The sequence below is a fragment of the Schistocerca nitens genome, chromosome 3, assembly GCF_023898315.1.
Source record: "Schistocerca nitens isolate TAMUIC-IGC-003100 chromosome 3, iqSchNite1.1, whole genome shotgun sequence".
In the NCBI taxonomy this organism is placed as follows: Eukaryota; Metazoa; Arthropoda; class Insecta; order Orthoptera; family Acrididae; genus Schistocerca; species Schistocerca nitens.
The window spans coordinates 259,674,579-259,690,933 of record NC_064616.1 but is presented as its reverse complement, the minus strand read 5'-3'; positions in this window follow the sequence as shown (position 1 = coordinate 259,690,933).

Here is a 16,355-nt window from a genome sequence, read left to right as displayed (position 1 = left end):
ATCTGCACTGATTTATAGAAGATCGTTCCCCTATTAGAAAAGAAGGTTTGCGTTTCTCATCCCCTTCTCCAGGGCGGCATTAAAGAGAAGGCATGCCAATGCATCCCCTTGTCGCACTCCATTTTTAATACTCAATGTATTGGACATCATTCCTACTATTCTTACACTACCTTGTGTTTCGCTCATTGTCATTCTCACCAGCCTTACCAACTTTCTAGAGATTCCCAGTTCATATAGAGCTTGATATAACTGCTCTCTATTTATGCTATCATAAGCTGCTCTGAAATCTACAGGGTGTTACCAAAGGATACGGCCAAACTTTCAGGAAACATTCCTTACACACAAATAAGGAAAAGATGTTATGTGGACATGTGTCCGGAAACGCTTAATTTCCATGTTAGAGCTCATTTTAGTTTCGTCAGTATGTACGCTCAATGGAGCACGTTATCATGATTTCATACGGGATACTCTACCTGTGCTGCTAGAACATGTGCCTTTACAAGTACGACACAACATGTGGTTCATGCACTATGGAGCTCCTCCACATTTCAGTCGAAGTGGTCGTACGCTTCTCAACAACAGATTCGGTGACCAATTCCATGGCCTCCACGCTCTCCTGACCTCAACCCTCTTGACTTTCATTTATGGGGGCATTTGAAAGCTCTTGTCTACGCAACCCCGGTACCAAATGTAGAGAATCTTCGTGCTCGTATTGTGGACGGCTGTGATACAATACGCCATTCTCTAGGGCTGCATCAGCGCATCAGGGATTCCATGCGACGGAGGGTGGATGCATGTATCCTCGCTAACGGAGGACATTTTGAACATTTCTTGTAACAGAGTGTTTGTAGTCACGCTGGTACATTTTGTTGCTGTGTGTTTCCATTCCATGATTAATGTGATTTGAAGAGAAGTAATAAAATGAGCTCTAACATGGAAAGTAAGCGTTTCCGGACACATGTCCACATAACATATTTTCTTTCTTTGTGTGTGAGGAATGTTTCCTGAAAGTTTGGCCATACCTTTTTGTAACACCCTGTATACAGAGGTGATGCGTGCCAACTCCGTATTCGTTTTTTTTCCCCAGGATTTATCTTAAGGTGAATATCTGATCTATAGTTGACTTCCCAGGAAGGAATCCGCATAGGAACTTATCACCAAAAAATTTCTCGAGAGCGTGTAGAGGCCATCATAGAAAAATTACGGTACAGAAAGCGATGTGCACGGTGGGTGCCTCGAATGCTCAATCCTGACATCCAACAGGGTAGATTGGACATCTGTCAACAATCTCTTTTGCGTTTCGAGCGTGAGGACGATGAGTTCCTTAACAACATTGTGACAGGTGATGATAGCCATATTCACCATTTAGACTCTGAAAACAAGTGCTCATCAGCGGAGTTTCACCACAAAAGATCACTACGCCAAAAAACGTTCAAGACCATGCCATTAGCAGCCAAAGTCATGGTCACAGTGCACTGCGATGTTCAAGGTGTGATGTATTTGTAATTCGTGCCTAAAGGCACCACTATAAACTCTGCAAGGTACTGCGAGACCCTCAGAAAACTGAAAGCACGAATCCTAAAAGTTTTTTCCACACATAGGAACCCTTTCCTTCACCAGACAACACACGAGCACTGCGACGTCTCTAACAATCAGACGCCTTGGGTTCACTGTCCTCGATCATTCTCCATACTATCCTGATTTGGTCCCATACGATTTTCATCTGTTCCCAAATCTTGAAGAAAACTTTCGAGGAATTCACTTTGATAGCGATGAAGCGGTTCAAGCTGGGTGAGGTTGGGGCTCCGTCAACAAAATCAAACATTCTACAGCGACAGTATCAAAAAACCGTCTTTCATTCGGGTAAATGTGTCGTCGCCAGGGCGACTATGTTGAGAAATTAATATGTAGACGCGAAGAATAAAAATGTAGAACGTTAATAATGTTCGTTTTATTTAAAAAGTTATTTGTTTTCACATAAAAAATTCGGAGGCATTACTTTTCAACACGGCCTCATACATACATTGGTCATGGTACGGAAGGTTTAATAGGGCGATATCTGGCTGGCGAGTTGCAGCATAGTGGCTGTGTCAAATTGGGAAGTAAGCGCTGTTGTACAGTCAGAGGGGCCGCACCGAGCAGGACTAGAGGGTAGGTAGGTAGGTATATGACCAGCCGGAAGGCGGCTTCTGCTTGGACCCACGGGGGAGAGAGGTGCAACAAGGCCACTGTATGATTAAGGATTCTAGTAGTATGGGGAAGTTCTGACTGTGTCTAAAACGAAAATATTTTGTAGCTTGACTGGCACAGACTGATTCTTAATCCTGTATAAATTCACTTGCATTTAATTTCATATACATAGTAGGCAGCATAGGCTCTTAGGTAGCTTAGGATGTCCCTCAAGGAAGCGCATCTAGGGACTTTCCATCTGTACCATGGATTTGTGACATATAAAGCTTGGCTCGAGTAGAGTGGTAGCCTTGGGTGATCCCCAACACCTACTACCAGTAATCTAAAGTTACGGTTCCTGGAAGTTCCTAAGTACTCACCTGAACTGTAGAAAGTATCTATTCAGCATGGAAATCAACCAGAAATATGATAAATTTAGCTCCTCCTCAACACTATTTTTGTCCAGCCAATCCTTTTTATTATCTCCTCTTCTATACACGTTATATGTTTCATCAACCAATAGTAAAAGACTGTTCTGTTCCGGCGTAACGACAGGAGTCGGTACGAAAATCAAGAACGTAACCGCAGAGGAGACTGTCAGACGACGTCAGCCGATAATACGCTGACTAGGACCGCACCTCCTCTATCCGAAGAGAATATACGAGGACTGGAACTTTAATAGTGGCAACTATTTATTTACAGCTCGTACAAAATAGATACGTGTTTAAAAATTTTACTTACGCTCAGAGTAGTCACCAGAATTGTGTATAACCCGTTGCCAGCGATGTGGAAGTCGTAGGATACTCTTAGCCGTGGCAGTTGTGTTGACAATTCAAGCGGCGCGGTCTATTGCCCGACGAACTTGTAGCAGTTCTGAAGCGAATGCCTTGAAGTGTTTCCCACAGTTCAGAAATCGAGTTGAAATCACGAGGACTAAAGTCAGGGGAGTGCAGTAGGCGGTGTAGCACTTAGCAGCCGAATCAGACAGACAAATCAGTAACAGCTTGCACTGTACGTGCTTGAGCATTGTCCTGCAAAATGAATGTCAGGTCCTGCAGAAAGTATCATCACTTCTGTCTCTATGCTGTTCGTTTTTGGAACACAACCTACGACCAGCTTAGATACAGAAGTGATGACACTTTCAGCAGGACCTGACCATTATTTTGCAGGACAATGCTCAAGGACGTACAGTGATGTGTTTGACTGATGGGGCTGCTAAGTGCTATACCACCTACTGCACTCCCCTGACTTAAGCCCTCGTAAGTTCAACTCAATTTCTAAACTGAAGGAAACACTTCATGGCATTCGCTTCAGAACTGCTATGAATTCGTCGGGCAATAGACCGCGCTGCTCAAACTGTCAACACAACTGGCACTGCTAAGAGTATCCTACGACTTCCACATCCCTGGCAATGGGTTATACACAATTCTGGTAACTACTTTGAATGTCAGTAAAACTTTGAAACACGTATTTATTTCCTACGAGCTGTAAATAAACAGTTGCCCGGCACTAGCAGACCCGGACTAGAAACCGCGCACTAGAAGAGAGGCACAAGAACCGCTGTAACTTGTGATCCATATGAAATTGTGTGATTATTTGCATGGAGATTGTACACAGCAAAGGATATTGATTATTTGCATGTCGCTGTTTGCTTGCGACACAGACTTAAGTATTGTCAATCTACTTTATTGTAATAAAAACCATTAATGTGATTTGATTGATTTGTTGTTTAGCTATCCGAGAAAGCAGCATCCTTTAGGCGCCCTATAAGAGACGAATGGGCAGGACACCACATATTCAAATTCGGTACCAAGCATAGAAATTGTCTAAGCAATTTTGTACGCCACATCAGTGGAAGTTTTGCAGTGTTTCCCTCTATTTTCATGTTCCGAGGCACATTTACGTATGTCATCTTGCCTACAAGCATTGCTATCGCTCCTCCAACGGAGTTAGAGCTGACAACAAAGAACTCGGAATTCTGGTCATTTGTTTTCCGGGAGTCGTGTCATGCTGACGATCATTTGCTTCGTAGGTGTCGTTTAGTTAATACTGTGCTGTTTGAAGACGTAAGTGTCGTTGTTTGGTACAGCGTGAAGTGTTAGTTCCACATCTCAGAGTCTAAACTACGTGTAGCTCGCATATATATGGTCCTTTGTGCATGTTGGATGCGGATTTCGTTGAGCTATTTCTCTTGTTTGACTGAAAATGCGAGTGGCGCATATGAGGAACTCTGTATTGTTCATCTTTCAGTCTCCATTACCATGTCAACCAAATTCCAACATTATTACCTTCATATTGCAATGTTTAATATTTGTGTTTTGTTTCCCAACAGTAACACTACAGTAACACTTGAGTTGTAGGAAGTATCTATTCAGCATGGAAATCAATCAGAAACATGAAAAATTTAGCTCCTTCTCGACAGTATTCCTGTCCAGCCAATCCTATGTATTACCTTCCGTTCTATACACGTTATATGCTTCGTCAATCAGTAGTAAAAGACATCCCAAGAGTAATAGCTCCCATTTGGTTTTTAAATCTGAATAAAAGGTCAGTAATTTGTGAATTCGACTTCCGTTTACGAACCCTACCTTTACATCTTCTCAGTTATTAGGTAACATTTATTTAACAAATACAATCGGGAATACATTAAGGTGTTGTTTCTATGTGATTGAATTTCCGTTGACTGCACTGGAATAATCATTAATGGAATGTTACATAACATGTAAAGTAATTTATTGTGGTGACAAGTGGTTAACGCTCAAAGGTTTTTATTTCGGAGCTCAAACCGGTAGATGCAGACTAGTCAATATATATATTCACCAAAAACACTAAAATAGCTTCCAAAAGAGCAACGGAAAACCTAAAGAAAGCGTTGAAAGCACAATAAAGAAACAATTTCTATAAGTTATTACCATGATCTTACAATAGATATTAGCAAAGTTACTAACATTTGTATGTGAAATTGTTTATAACAATATTAACAAAGTTTATAGACACACTACAAATGCATATGATACATCATCCTTTAGCGCTTGAAATAAACCATAAAATGAGCATATCTGACATACAGATAAACAGAATATATATTTGAATATCGCCATATGCTTACGACCCAAAGTTAAGTATTGTCAATCTACTTTATTGTAATAAAAACCATTAATGTGATTTGCTTGATTTGTTGTTTAGCTACCCGAGGAAGCAGTATCCCTTAGGCACCCTATATATATATATACTATCGCTTATTGCCAAAACAGTGAGTTCTTCCCAGTTACCCAAATTTATAGCCACTGTATGAATTGTTTATACCTCTGATTTTATTGCTTTTGTTCATTTAATAATAAATTTGTAGATTAGCATTTATAAGGAACTTTTTTGTAGAACTTAGTGCGCAATCTGCAAGAGAGAATGAAGATGGTCAGTTGATCATCAATCGCTGTTCCAGATCGTGCAGAATATAAAATATAATTTTATTTTTGTTTCGAAACTGTGTGTAACTAAAAAGAAATGATATTGAGTTGCTACTGTTCAAACATAAGTATTGTATGTTTTTGGACTATTTGAAAACCTGTAGTTAACGTGGGAGATTCAGTGGTTAACGTTCCGATGCTCTGCACAGCGTCACATTTGCTTACTTTGACTGCATTTCTATTCCAGATCTTTTTTCTTTGATCACGTAAAGTATTAACCTCTGTAAGGCCACCATTCAAGAAAACGTGTTTTCTTAAGATGGATAAAACTAAGATTGAATGTTTTATCGTTCCCAGAGTATAGATTTATCCTAACAGACTTTTCCTATATCATTTTGTTTACAACTTCACATTTCTTGTGTTTTGCAATTTATTCATTGACTGTTACTTAGGCTGGACTTCTATGATTCAAAAATATTTCATTAGGACAAAATGCTACAGAGCATATCCAGACCCCTACACATGAAGCAGATCCATTAAATTAATATGTGGTTGTGTTTTTGCCCTCCAGACCTTGGGCTTTAACAAATAGGTTTCATTGGAATATCAATTTTCTATTCATACATTTGTTACAATAAACCTCCCTGGTATGTTGCAAATATTATTGCAGACAACCTATGTTACTTGAAGTTTGACATCTTCCCCGACGGCGATGGTATCTTCCAGCAGGATAACTGTCCGTGCCATAAGGGCAATACAGTACTACAGTGATGTTAGGTGCACGATAGTAAACTCACTTTGAGGTTTTAGCCACCGAATCTACTTGGTTATTTTCTTTCTTTCACTGGTGCCATGTCCCGTGCTGATGCAGGGTCGGCATTGTTAGGAACGGATTTGGCAAGGTTAGTGGAGAGGGGTGTCCGGATGCCCTTCCTGCCGCCACCCTGTGCCCCCCAGGATGGAATTAGTGGACCCCTGCTGTCTGCGTCGAGTGTAATTAAAGGAACAGTGCGAGCGTGTTCAGATGTCTGCGAGTCGTGTAACTGAGGCGGAACGTGGGGACCAGCCCAGTATTCACCTAGCGGGATGTGGAAAACCGCCTAAAAACTACATCCAGGCTGGCCGGCACACCGACTGACGGCGGTAATCCACCGGGCGGATTCGATCCGGGGCCAGTGCGCCTACCCGAGTCCAGGAGGCAGCGTATTAACGCTCGCGGCTAACCACCTGGTTGTTTTACAAATGAGTTAATGTGTTAAATAATTGTCTTTAAGCTTGTACTCGAGAAAAATCTTAGGAAAGGCTTGGAATTATCCTTAAAGTTTGTCGAAAGTCGTTAAGTGCTGTGATTGTGAAACAGTAGATGAACATAGTCTGGGTAAATTGGGCTCCATTTTAAGCAACAGCTAGTTCTTCACGCGTCTAAATGCCTATGACGTCGTAAGTCCTTAACTACGTGTCGTGCAATGATGTAATTTTACAGGTACTTTCAGTGATGTATCTAGAAGTCTGCAAAGTGTGTTGCGAATACAATTGGTAGAAAAGAAGCGATCCATTGAAACATCATTCCAGATGCTGAAGTCTGACCACATGAACAGCGAAAACGTAGTAAGCAATGAACTTTTTTCCTTTCAGCGTTTTGTGTGTGAGGGGGGCATCGAGACTAAGTTTCATAAAGGCTTGAATTTTTTGGAAAAATGTTGGAAGTAACTAAGTGCTTTCATTCTCAAATGCAGGTTTCTAGGCTAAGCATATAATCCTATACAATGTGTTGCGTTCCAATCCTTCCTTAATCAATCTACAGTCGCTGTGCACGAAGGTTCCTTCTAGAATCAAAGCTTGTTAATGTAAAATGTAATAACTTGAGAAGTAATTGAGAGATTTATTGACGATATGTTTCTACACGTATGGTAACTGTTCGCTAAATGTTTTTACACTCCTAATACACTTAGATACGCGCACCATTAGTGCCGTGACGGTTATATAATCTGTAATTCGCTTCGTGTTTTGTAGCATTGGAGGGAATACATTTACGATAGCCGCACAAATGAGATGGTGCAGATCTGGTAGGTCGCGAAATGATGTCTCGTATACTTGATTCGTAAAAAAACACCCACAAAAAGAAATCAAGTGGCGTAATGTCTGGGCTTCAACCGTAGCCTCTGGAACCGTGTGTTTCGTGTAGTGGACCGACATATAAAACAAACTCCCAGTTTTGCGAAGCCACTTGTCCCATTGCTTCCCTAGAAGTTTAGACCTTTATGTCCAGCATACATGGAGGTCCTGAAGGGGTGTATCACTAGCTCAGTTGTAGAAGTGCAGAGGAACGTAGCTTTGCTAAAACAACCAACCTAGTATTCGCCTAAATTGATGTAGACAAATGTCAGGTAAAACAAATTATGATGACTAAACGGAGATTGGAACCATCTCCTTCTAAAAGTGAAACTAGTTCCTCAGGCACTGGCCCACCTGGGCTGACCAGTCAAATATTCAATCCATTATTTGATTACCGGATTGAAGAATTCGTAGGTAAGGGTACACAACTTAACACTGAAGATACGAGTGTGCTGTTCTTATATGCAGTCTTTAAGTCTGTTGGAGCAGTGAAGTATTTGAAAGTTTATTCATATGGGCAGCCATCTTCGTTACTTATTAATTACTAATTCATTATAAATGATGGTTATCTTGTTGTTTTAAAGCAATAAATGTTTTTGGGGTCCTTGACACTCCAATTTGCAGGCTGTCAGCAACGTTTCTGAAAATACACTCTCTACTTACATTTTCTGGAGAAAGGATAAGGAGAGAAATCACTTTCCGAAACGTAGAGAATATACTGCGAATTGACGCGGTATTTTATGAAGGTATTAATCTATATTTAATACCACTGGATCCATCGATCCGTATAAATTTTGCTTCCTTCCAGACAGTTCTTCTAATATGATTGTTTTGCTAATATATATCATCAGTGCCCCGTTTTATTGATATGAGCTGACATATGTGTGGAAGAAATTTCTGTGTTGAGATATATATACAAACTATGTTTGTTACACGATTCTCCATGTACCATATGTCTGTAAGTACAGTTCGCGCCTTTGCGAGAAAAATAAAAGTTTCCTAGGAAGTTGACGTAAGTTTCCCTTTCTCTGAGCTTAAACACAACGATGCACACCGTATTCTTTCATTACCATTGCTACTGGATCGGTCTATGAAGGCTGGCCGCGGTGGTCTCGCGGTTCTAGGCGCGCAGTCCGGAACCGTGCGACTGCCACGGTCGCAGGTTCGAATCCTGCCTCGGGCATGGATGTGTGTGATGTCCTTAGGTTAGTTAGGTTTAAGTAGTTCTAAGTTCTAGGGGACTTATGACCACAGCAGTTGAGTCCCATAGTGCTCAGAGCCATTTGAACCATTTTTTGGTCTATGAAGCTCTCTGAGACTTTGGGAGATTACCAGCTATAGCATTTTTTCACTTACCACTGTGTCCCCACGTAGATTTTTGAGGAGTATAGTACACATACTCTGCTTTAATTATTTCATACGGTGATGAGCATTAAAATATATTCTTGTTAGTCAGAGGATAGGACGAAATACATTAATTCTGCTTCTATTTTTTGGGTAGGGCCTATGTACATTCTGCGTCGTCCAGTTTTCCGATGAGGCAACTATTTGAGTCTTTGAATTATTCTCTGGTTGACAGTAGTCTTTCATTTAGGAGTGATAGGCCTGAATAAGTGGATTCGGACAAAGCATGTAACGAAAGATCGAAAGAAGTTAATTTAGATTTCAATATCCCGTCTCCACTGATGTTGTTAGGAATTGATTTGAAGGAAAAAGGAATCAGCCGTAGCCTCTTCTACTGAATCATCCCAGCATTCGGTAAAGTGATCATGGAAAATCTAACTCAGAATGACTTGACGGAAATTTAGAAAACTGTTCTTCGTGAAGGTGAATGTAGTGCCGTACACATTAAGCCATATGAGCCAAATCCCCGTTTCGTTACGAGACTCAGACAGTGATTAAGGTATCAATAAAGGCATGCGTCTTAATATTGGGGACATTGCTATGAAGTATTACCGGAATTTAGTACACTGTTCGTAACAGATTTTGTTGTAATTGTAGACGGCTAGTACAACATTGCAAAGGATACATTTACGTTATTCTAATGAGGGGAAAACATAATGGTATGGAATGACTTCAGGTCTGTTATTCGGTCCAAGCCTTAAGGAACAGAAAGTTAGTATCCAGAACACGAGCGAAGAAAAAACTAACGAATATATCTGTCGGTAACGTATTGATATTTTTGTTTATGAAGTCAGCGTTTGTGACTTATGTAAATGCCAGCATATCGTCAATAGTCAAAAAAGCGAATAGGTGACACGAAGTGAAACTAACAATGTAAAAACAGCGAGACCGTTTGCAGCATATCACATAATGAAGAAGAGAAGCGTGAAACGAATCAGAAATTAGCCTGATAACTTCTACTGCCATCGCCTTACACATAGAGATGGGTCGTTCGCGAACTAACGGGTCGAAAGGAAAGGTTCATCAAGATGAACGGAACGAGCGATAAACGAATTCTAAGGAATGATCTTTCATAGTTAACTTCGGCCGCAGCTTTCTTCTTATCGTTCACGCGATCGGGAACCGGTCGGTCTCGTTCCCACAACGGCACGTCGGCCGGTCTCGTTCCAGCCTCGGTCCCGTTCCCGTCGGTCTCGGTCTCGCTCGGCCGGACTCGTCCATCTTCGCGTAGCCACTCGTCGCAGTTTCAATGCTGACTGCTCATAGTTCAGTATAGAGTTGTTGGTTTCGTTCGCTGCGCACGCCCATTCTAGATCTGTTTCAAACCTTTTTTGAACTCTGAACTTCTGGTGCTTTTCGTATTCTATTCAGCGTTCACAATCGGTAATTGAAATGTATTTTATAATTACGTAAATTACATAAAATTACGTGGTATGTGATACATACATATTTTCAGGTAACAAAACAGTTTATCAACTTACTTCACTATTTCGATAAACAGCAGAAGAAATACTCGTAAAAAGGCAATATTTTTTTGTTATTACACATGCAAAGAGGTCGGCACGGCACACACGAATGACCATTTTCAGTCTTTTTTTTTTATCCAAGGTAAAAGAGCATATTCATTGTTATGGAAGGCAGACCGATTTACAACCGAATGAAGTCTGAGTTCCATAAACGAGTGTCTGGTGTCACATTTTGTAAAGGGAATATGATAACTTCTACAATATTATTTCAGTGGTACAGGGTGGCGTACGAAAAATCGGCCTTGAGCACTAGACTGCTCGTCGTCGCCTACCAGTCGTCATCTACTGTTTCGAAGTTTACTGTTTGCGTTAGCTTATTTGTTATTTGTTCACTGCCTAATTATTACATGTTTGTCTATTCTGCTCGTAGTGGTCAAAAAATCCTGTGTAATTGATGACCAGTCTGTACTTGGGGCCGTTTTTTCGTGAGCTACCTCATATTATTTCAGCCACATAACGCTACAGTTGGATAAACGAGAGGTTTTGCAGAATCACGAAAATTACAAGTGTGCGAGAATTCTGTTATGAATAAAAACTCTGTACTCCAGGGCGGATGCAAGTGCCCCCTCTCGGCGCCTTCCATCTTCAGTCATCTATGCTTCTAATTTTCAATTTTTCATGAGAACCGTATACCAAGCACAAATAAACTGTGAACGAGTAAAAATGAACGGTTCCCAAAAAGGAGCGATCACCAGTGAACTAGTTCCCAAGGATGAACGAGTTTGCCAATCTCTACTTACACTCGAGATCTCGCAGCATCAGATTTCTTCTAGTCTGTTCTATTCAGAAGGTCATTATGCACATCAAGTATCATACCAGGAATGGAATGATACTACATGTACACATGCAACTCGCATTTTAGTACAAACAAAATCTTTACTGGGCTCATAGCGAACTAATAATCATAACAGCTAGGTGTGTAACCTTATCAGACATTTATGTCGGCAAATAAGCGTATTATGAGAGTCATATAACGTAACAAACAAGTTGAGAAGTACAACCATTCGTCTCCCAAATTCCTCAGTTGACTCTTGTACGAGGATCATTCAGTAAGAAGTGCAATACTTTTTTTTCCCAGAAACTAGGTTGATTTTATTCGAGATTCCAATACATCGTATTATTTCCCACTCTTTTGACACAAAAACCTATTTTTCAACTGTAATCGCCGTTCAATTCGATAGTCTTCCGCCACCTTATTGGGAGCGCCTGTATGCCCTGCACACCCGCATTCTACTGATCGACGCCAGAGCCCACGTCTTGCGGCACCAGTAATCTCGCCATCCTCCACGTACTGCTTCTTGCAGAGCGCATCCTTCATTGGGCCAGGCAGATGGAAGTCGGAATGTGCGAGATCCGGGCTTTAGGATGGATGAGGAAGAACAGTCCAGTGAAGATTTGTGAACCGCTCTCGGCTGCACGGACTTGTGTGTGGCCTTGTGTTGCCATGGAGGAGGAGAAGTTCATTTTCATTTTTGTGGCGACGAACAAGCTGAAGTTGTTTCTTCAGTTTCCTGAGGGCCAGCCGTCACGCGGGAAATTGGACAGGTTTGCGCGACCTGGTTGCGATGGTGACAGAAACCTCTCCCAACCACTCACCTTGATTTTGTTCGTTAACATGTCTCCGTAGACATTTGCAAGCCACTATGAATAGCTGGGATGCTCTGATTTACCGCCATAGAAACTCAATGACACCTCTCTGCTTGGATCGGAGCTTTGTTACAGGCACTATTTTGAAGGCTATGTTGAGCGCCACCACCTATCGGAATTTCTTGGAGCTATAGAGGGTGAAGTGGGAATATTTTATGATGACTCGTAATAACTTTCGCATTTTTTTCACCCGAAATTGGCCGAAAAAAGAAAATTTTGTTGAGTGTCCCTCGTAAATTAAGAGTCTTAGGATTCTAACCCTACCATTCCGGCAGATATATTACTCATAGGATCTGTAATATACCATCGCAAATATCTTGTTATAAAGTTTTATTTTTTAACCAGCGTTCCGAGATTTACTTAGGCCGTTACTCATTCGTCGACTGGGTAGCTTAGTTCGTCATTGTGCCACGGAACCTCATTACAAGAAAAAAGTGTAATGGTAGGGTAAGGCATTGTCAGCCTCTAGAAATTTCTCAAGTGCATCAGCTTTTGTCAAGACCGTTCTCATATTCATTGTACTACGTTTATAATCTCTATTTCTTTTCTTAACATTAATACTGTATAACATGTAATATGTCCTTAATGTTCTGTAGAAACTGAAATTTGTTGAATCTGAGTATGCCTGGTTAGGTGTAAGAGAGGGCCTGAAGGCCCTAATCTTGCCAGGTAAAATAAATGCATAAATAAGTAAATAAATAAATATTCGAAAGAGTCTTTATAGTAGAGGTAGGGGTGTAAATGTGGAAGCGTGTGGGTAATGTGGAAACGTCTAGTATCTTGCCTGCAGAGTGCTGCACTGTAGTGGGGCAGCCAGAAATTGTTGCAATAGTTCCTATTTGTCACGGTAGAGGGTTAGAAGTCAGTTGAGCAACAGACGCCGTGACAGTGATGCAATTTACGTTCGCGCATTTTCTGAAATTTTTTCGAAGTAAGTTGTGCTATTATATTTATCTATATACTTTGTAGTTATCTTTCTTTACGTCTGACAGTTTATAAAGGGAGGTGCATAGAAGGTTTAGCAGTCCTTTGTCAATCTTAAATGGATAGTTGCTTAATGTAATCTACCGAAATTTAAAATGTCCATTGTGTAGGTAATGTGGAAGCATACATACGATGGCATTGTGGAAACGTTTCCACAATGCCATCATCAAATACATTACTTTTAATACGTTTTGCGTCTGTTTCTAGATGCCACGAAAGCTAACTGATCGGAAACCAAGAGCTATTGTGAAGAAGTGGGATGCTGAAAATATGATTAAGGCTATAATAGCCTCAAGGGAAAGCAGGTGGTGTTAAGAAGAGCAGTAAAAGCTTTCAGTGTACCTCAGACGAAACTTCAAAGGTTTGTGCATAGTGATATGCACCTGAAGAATGTGTTTCTTGGACACTTGGACGTAAGCTTGTACTACCTGATGCTATTGAGAAACAGCTGGTGCAGTATCGCATTGAAATGGATAAAACAGAAGGTCAACATCGTTGTCAAATACCTCATCAAATACGTGTGTGTCTCCACAAGATATCATGCCAGTCCCTTCTCTAAAGAGGACGGTTTCCAACAGAGGTCGTAAGCCAGATTCGTCAGCTGTTTTGACATCTTCGCCTTATAAAACACGCCTTGAAGACTCCTTACTGAAGGGTAAACAGAAGCTTCCTAAGGCACCTGCCAAAAGCAAGAAAAAACGTGAAGCTCCTCCTAGAAAACCGTGCAAAAATCGGCTTAAGTTATCTGAGGATTCAGATGAAGAGCCCAATGCACCAACTGTCTCTTCAGGCGAGTAACATTTGGATCTCGCAGTTGGGGAAGAAAAACCTACTGAAGAAAATGCATTTTGTATTTTTTGTGAAGGCGCATTTTCCAAAGACATTTGGGGAGAATTGTGGATTAAGTGTGTAGTGTGTGAGGAGTGGAGTCACTCTTTGTGTGCCGGAAATGAAGGAGATATTTACATACGCGATTTTTGTAAGTGAACTTCGCTTATGAAGCATTTTTCTTATACATTTGCGTTTAAAAATATTTGTGTATAATTTAAATTTGATATAAAATAAAATAGTTTCCAATATTTTCAATAGTTTTCGTTTGAAGTAGTCAGTTTCCCACAATTTTAAGGCGCTTCCACAATACCCGCACTTCTTGAAAAATTAGTAAGTTGTTGTGCAAGCAGAAAATGTTTTTTAATTTTTAACATATTTAGTTTTTGTTTTTCATAGTATTACATTCATTGCTAAAATATTATGAATTAGCTTTGGCTAATTTTTGCAGCTGAAAGAGAAGTAAACATTTCTTTTATACAGCAAAAACAAACTGGGTTTCCACATTTACACCCCTACCTCTACTATTACAGTTTTCATTCACGTAATCAGAAAATTTCTATACACGCAGTGTTTCACTATATTTTTGTTTTCATTTAATAAAGGCCAGATGGTTATCACATTCTCCGTAATTATAGGATTAATACTTAACCCTAATAAATTAAACGTGTTGATCCTGCTCGTATTTCAATTTTATTTCCGTTTTCTGCAATTAATTGTTCACTTCTTGTGGTTCACTCCTTTAGAGAATTTTAATATATTTGCTGTTCTGTGTTATTCTATTTTATTTATGTTTGATAACATGTGAAAATACTTTTCAAATTCTACCTTTAACAGATTTTCTAATCAAATGTATTTTTCTCGCCTTCAGTCATCTTTTCGATACTGAGCAAATAGTAAGCCGATTGCATCCTTTATTTCACTCCTCAATGCCCAGCTAAAAATTAATGTTCATAGAACTCATATTGATCGAGTTCATATCGTTGTGAATTGTGACTCAGTGATATCCCTGCTAGACATCTTACTAGCTCATATCATTGGCCTAGGAAAGAGATATTGGTCTCTATTCAAATATATGAAATACTTAGCGAGAGACAGTCAAATGACATAATGACGTAATTTCACACAAACTATTACTCTAACTTCCACTAAGCATTATATTTATGATAACTATCGCCCTTGCTTTAATTAAACGAGTTTCGCTTATTACGTTGCGAGTGTTCACTGGAGCTTAGGCTTCCGGACACATATCGTAACGCAGGAATGCAAATGAAGGGTGCAGAGCACACTTCCCTTTCAAAGCCACCTGAAGTACTCGTTATGACGCGAACTGGAGATATTGTCGGTGCACTGGCTACAAGATTTCTCATGCTACATTATTAATATGCATAAGCAGCCTTAACTAGTCCGCAAATTGCGCTAGCGGTGTTATGTGAGAGAGCTTGAATGTGTGCGTGCTTGTCTGCCATGTTGAATTCGTCACCATGCTCGTAGCGCGTGTTTTAACAGCGCAAAAAAAAAAGACCTCTCACAAACGTACAGTCGGCGCTTACAGCAATGCGCTTCATTCGCTTATAATAAGAAGAGGTTCGAGAAAATGGTTCCTTCCAATTTTTTTTGTGTTCTTTAAGAAAAGAAGAGCGAATTACAAAACTGCTATTACAGCGAGGGGGAAAAAGTCGTTCGAGATGACTCTTGTAAGGACGTCCTTAAGACTGGAATTTGAAATGAGGGTGGACTTAGAATCGCTAATTACGAAAAACAGAGAAGCGTCCGGCAGGGCACTTTGGTACGATAAAGCATAAGAACGCGGTCCCAGCGGCGTAGCCACACTGCCGTACCTGCCTTCCCTTTATAGGAGGTTCTCTTTACAGAAATCAAATGTTCATTTCATTACTTACAGTGAGTACAAGTCGTGCCGTGTCATTATGTGGCTCGGTAGGAAGGTACTCATTACGCTGTGGCCAATCACAGCGTCGAAACTGCCCGGCCAATCCCCGCGCGAGGACAGAAAACGTGACCTTTTTTTTTTTTGCTTTAAAATTTTTAAAAATCTTTACATTAAAGGTAGCAATTTTGAAAATTCCACGTTTGCACGGCGCGCATGTCCCACAAGTAGTTATTTGGTTGTTAGTGTTGTTTTAGAGCGGCGAGCCACCCTGACAATCACGGGCCAACGCCATTTTAGCTCTGTGCCACTGCAGCACGTATAATTTTCATTACGTGAATGGGACGAAATGAAACCCTTTACCCACAATGTGCAGACGTGCATACA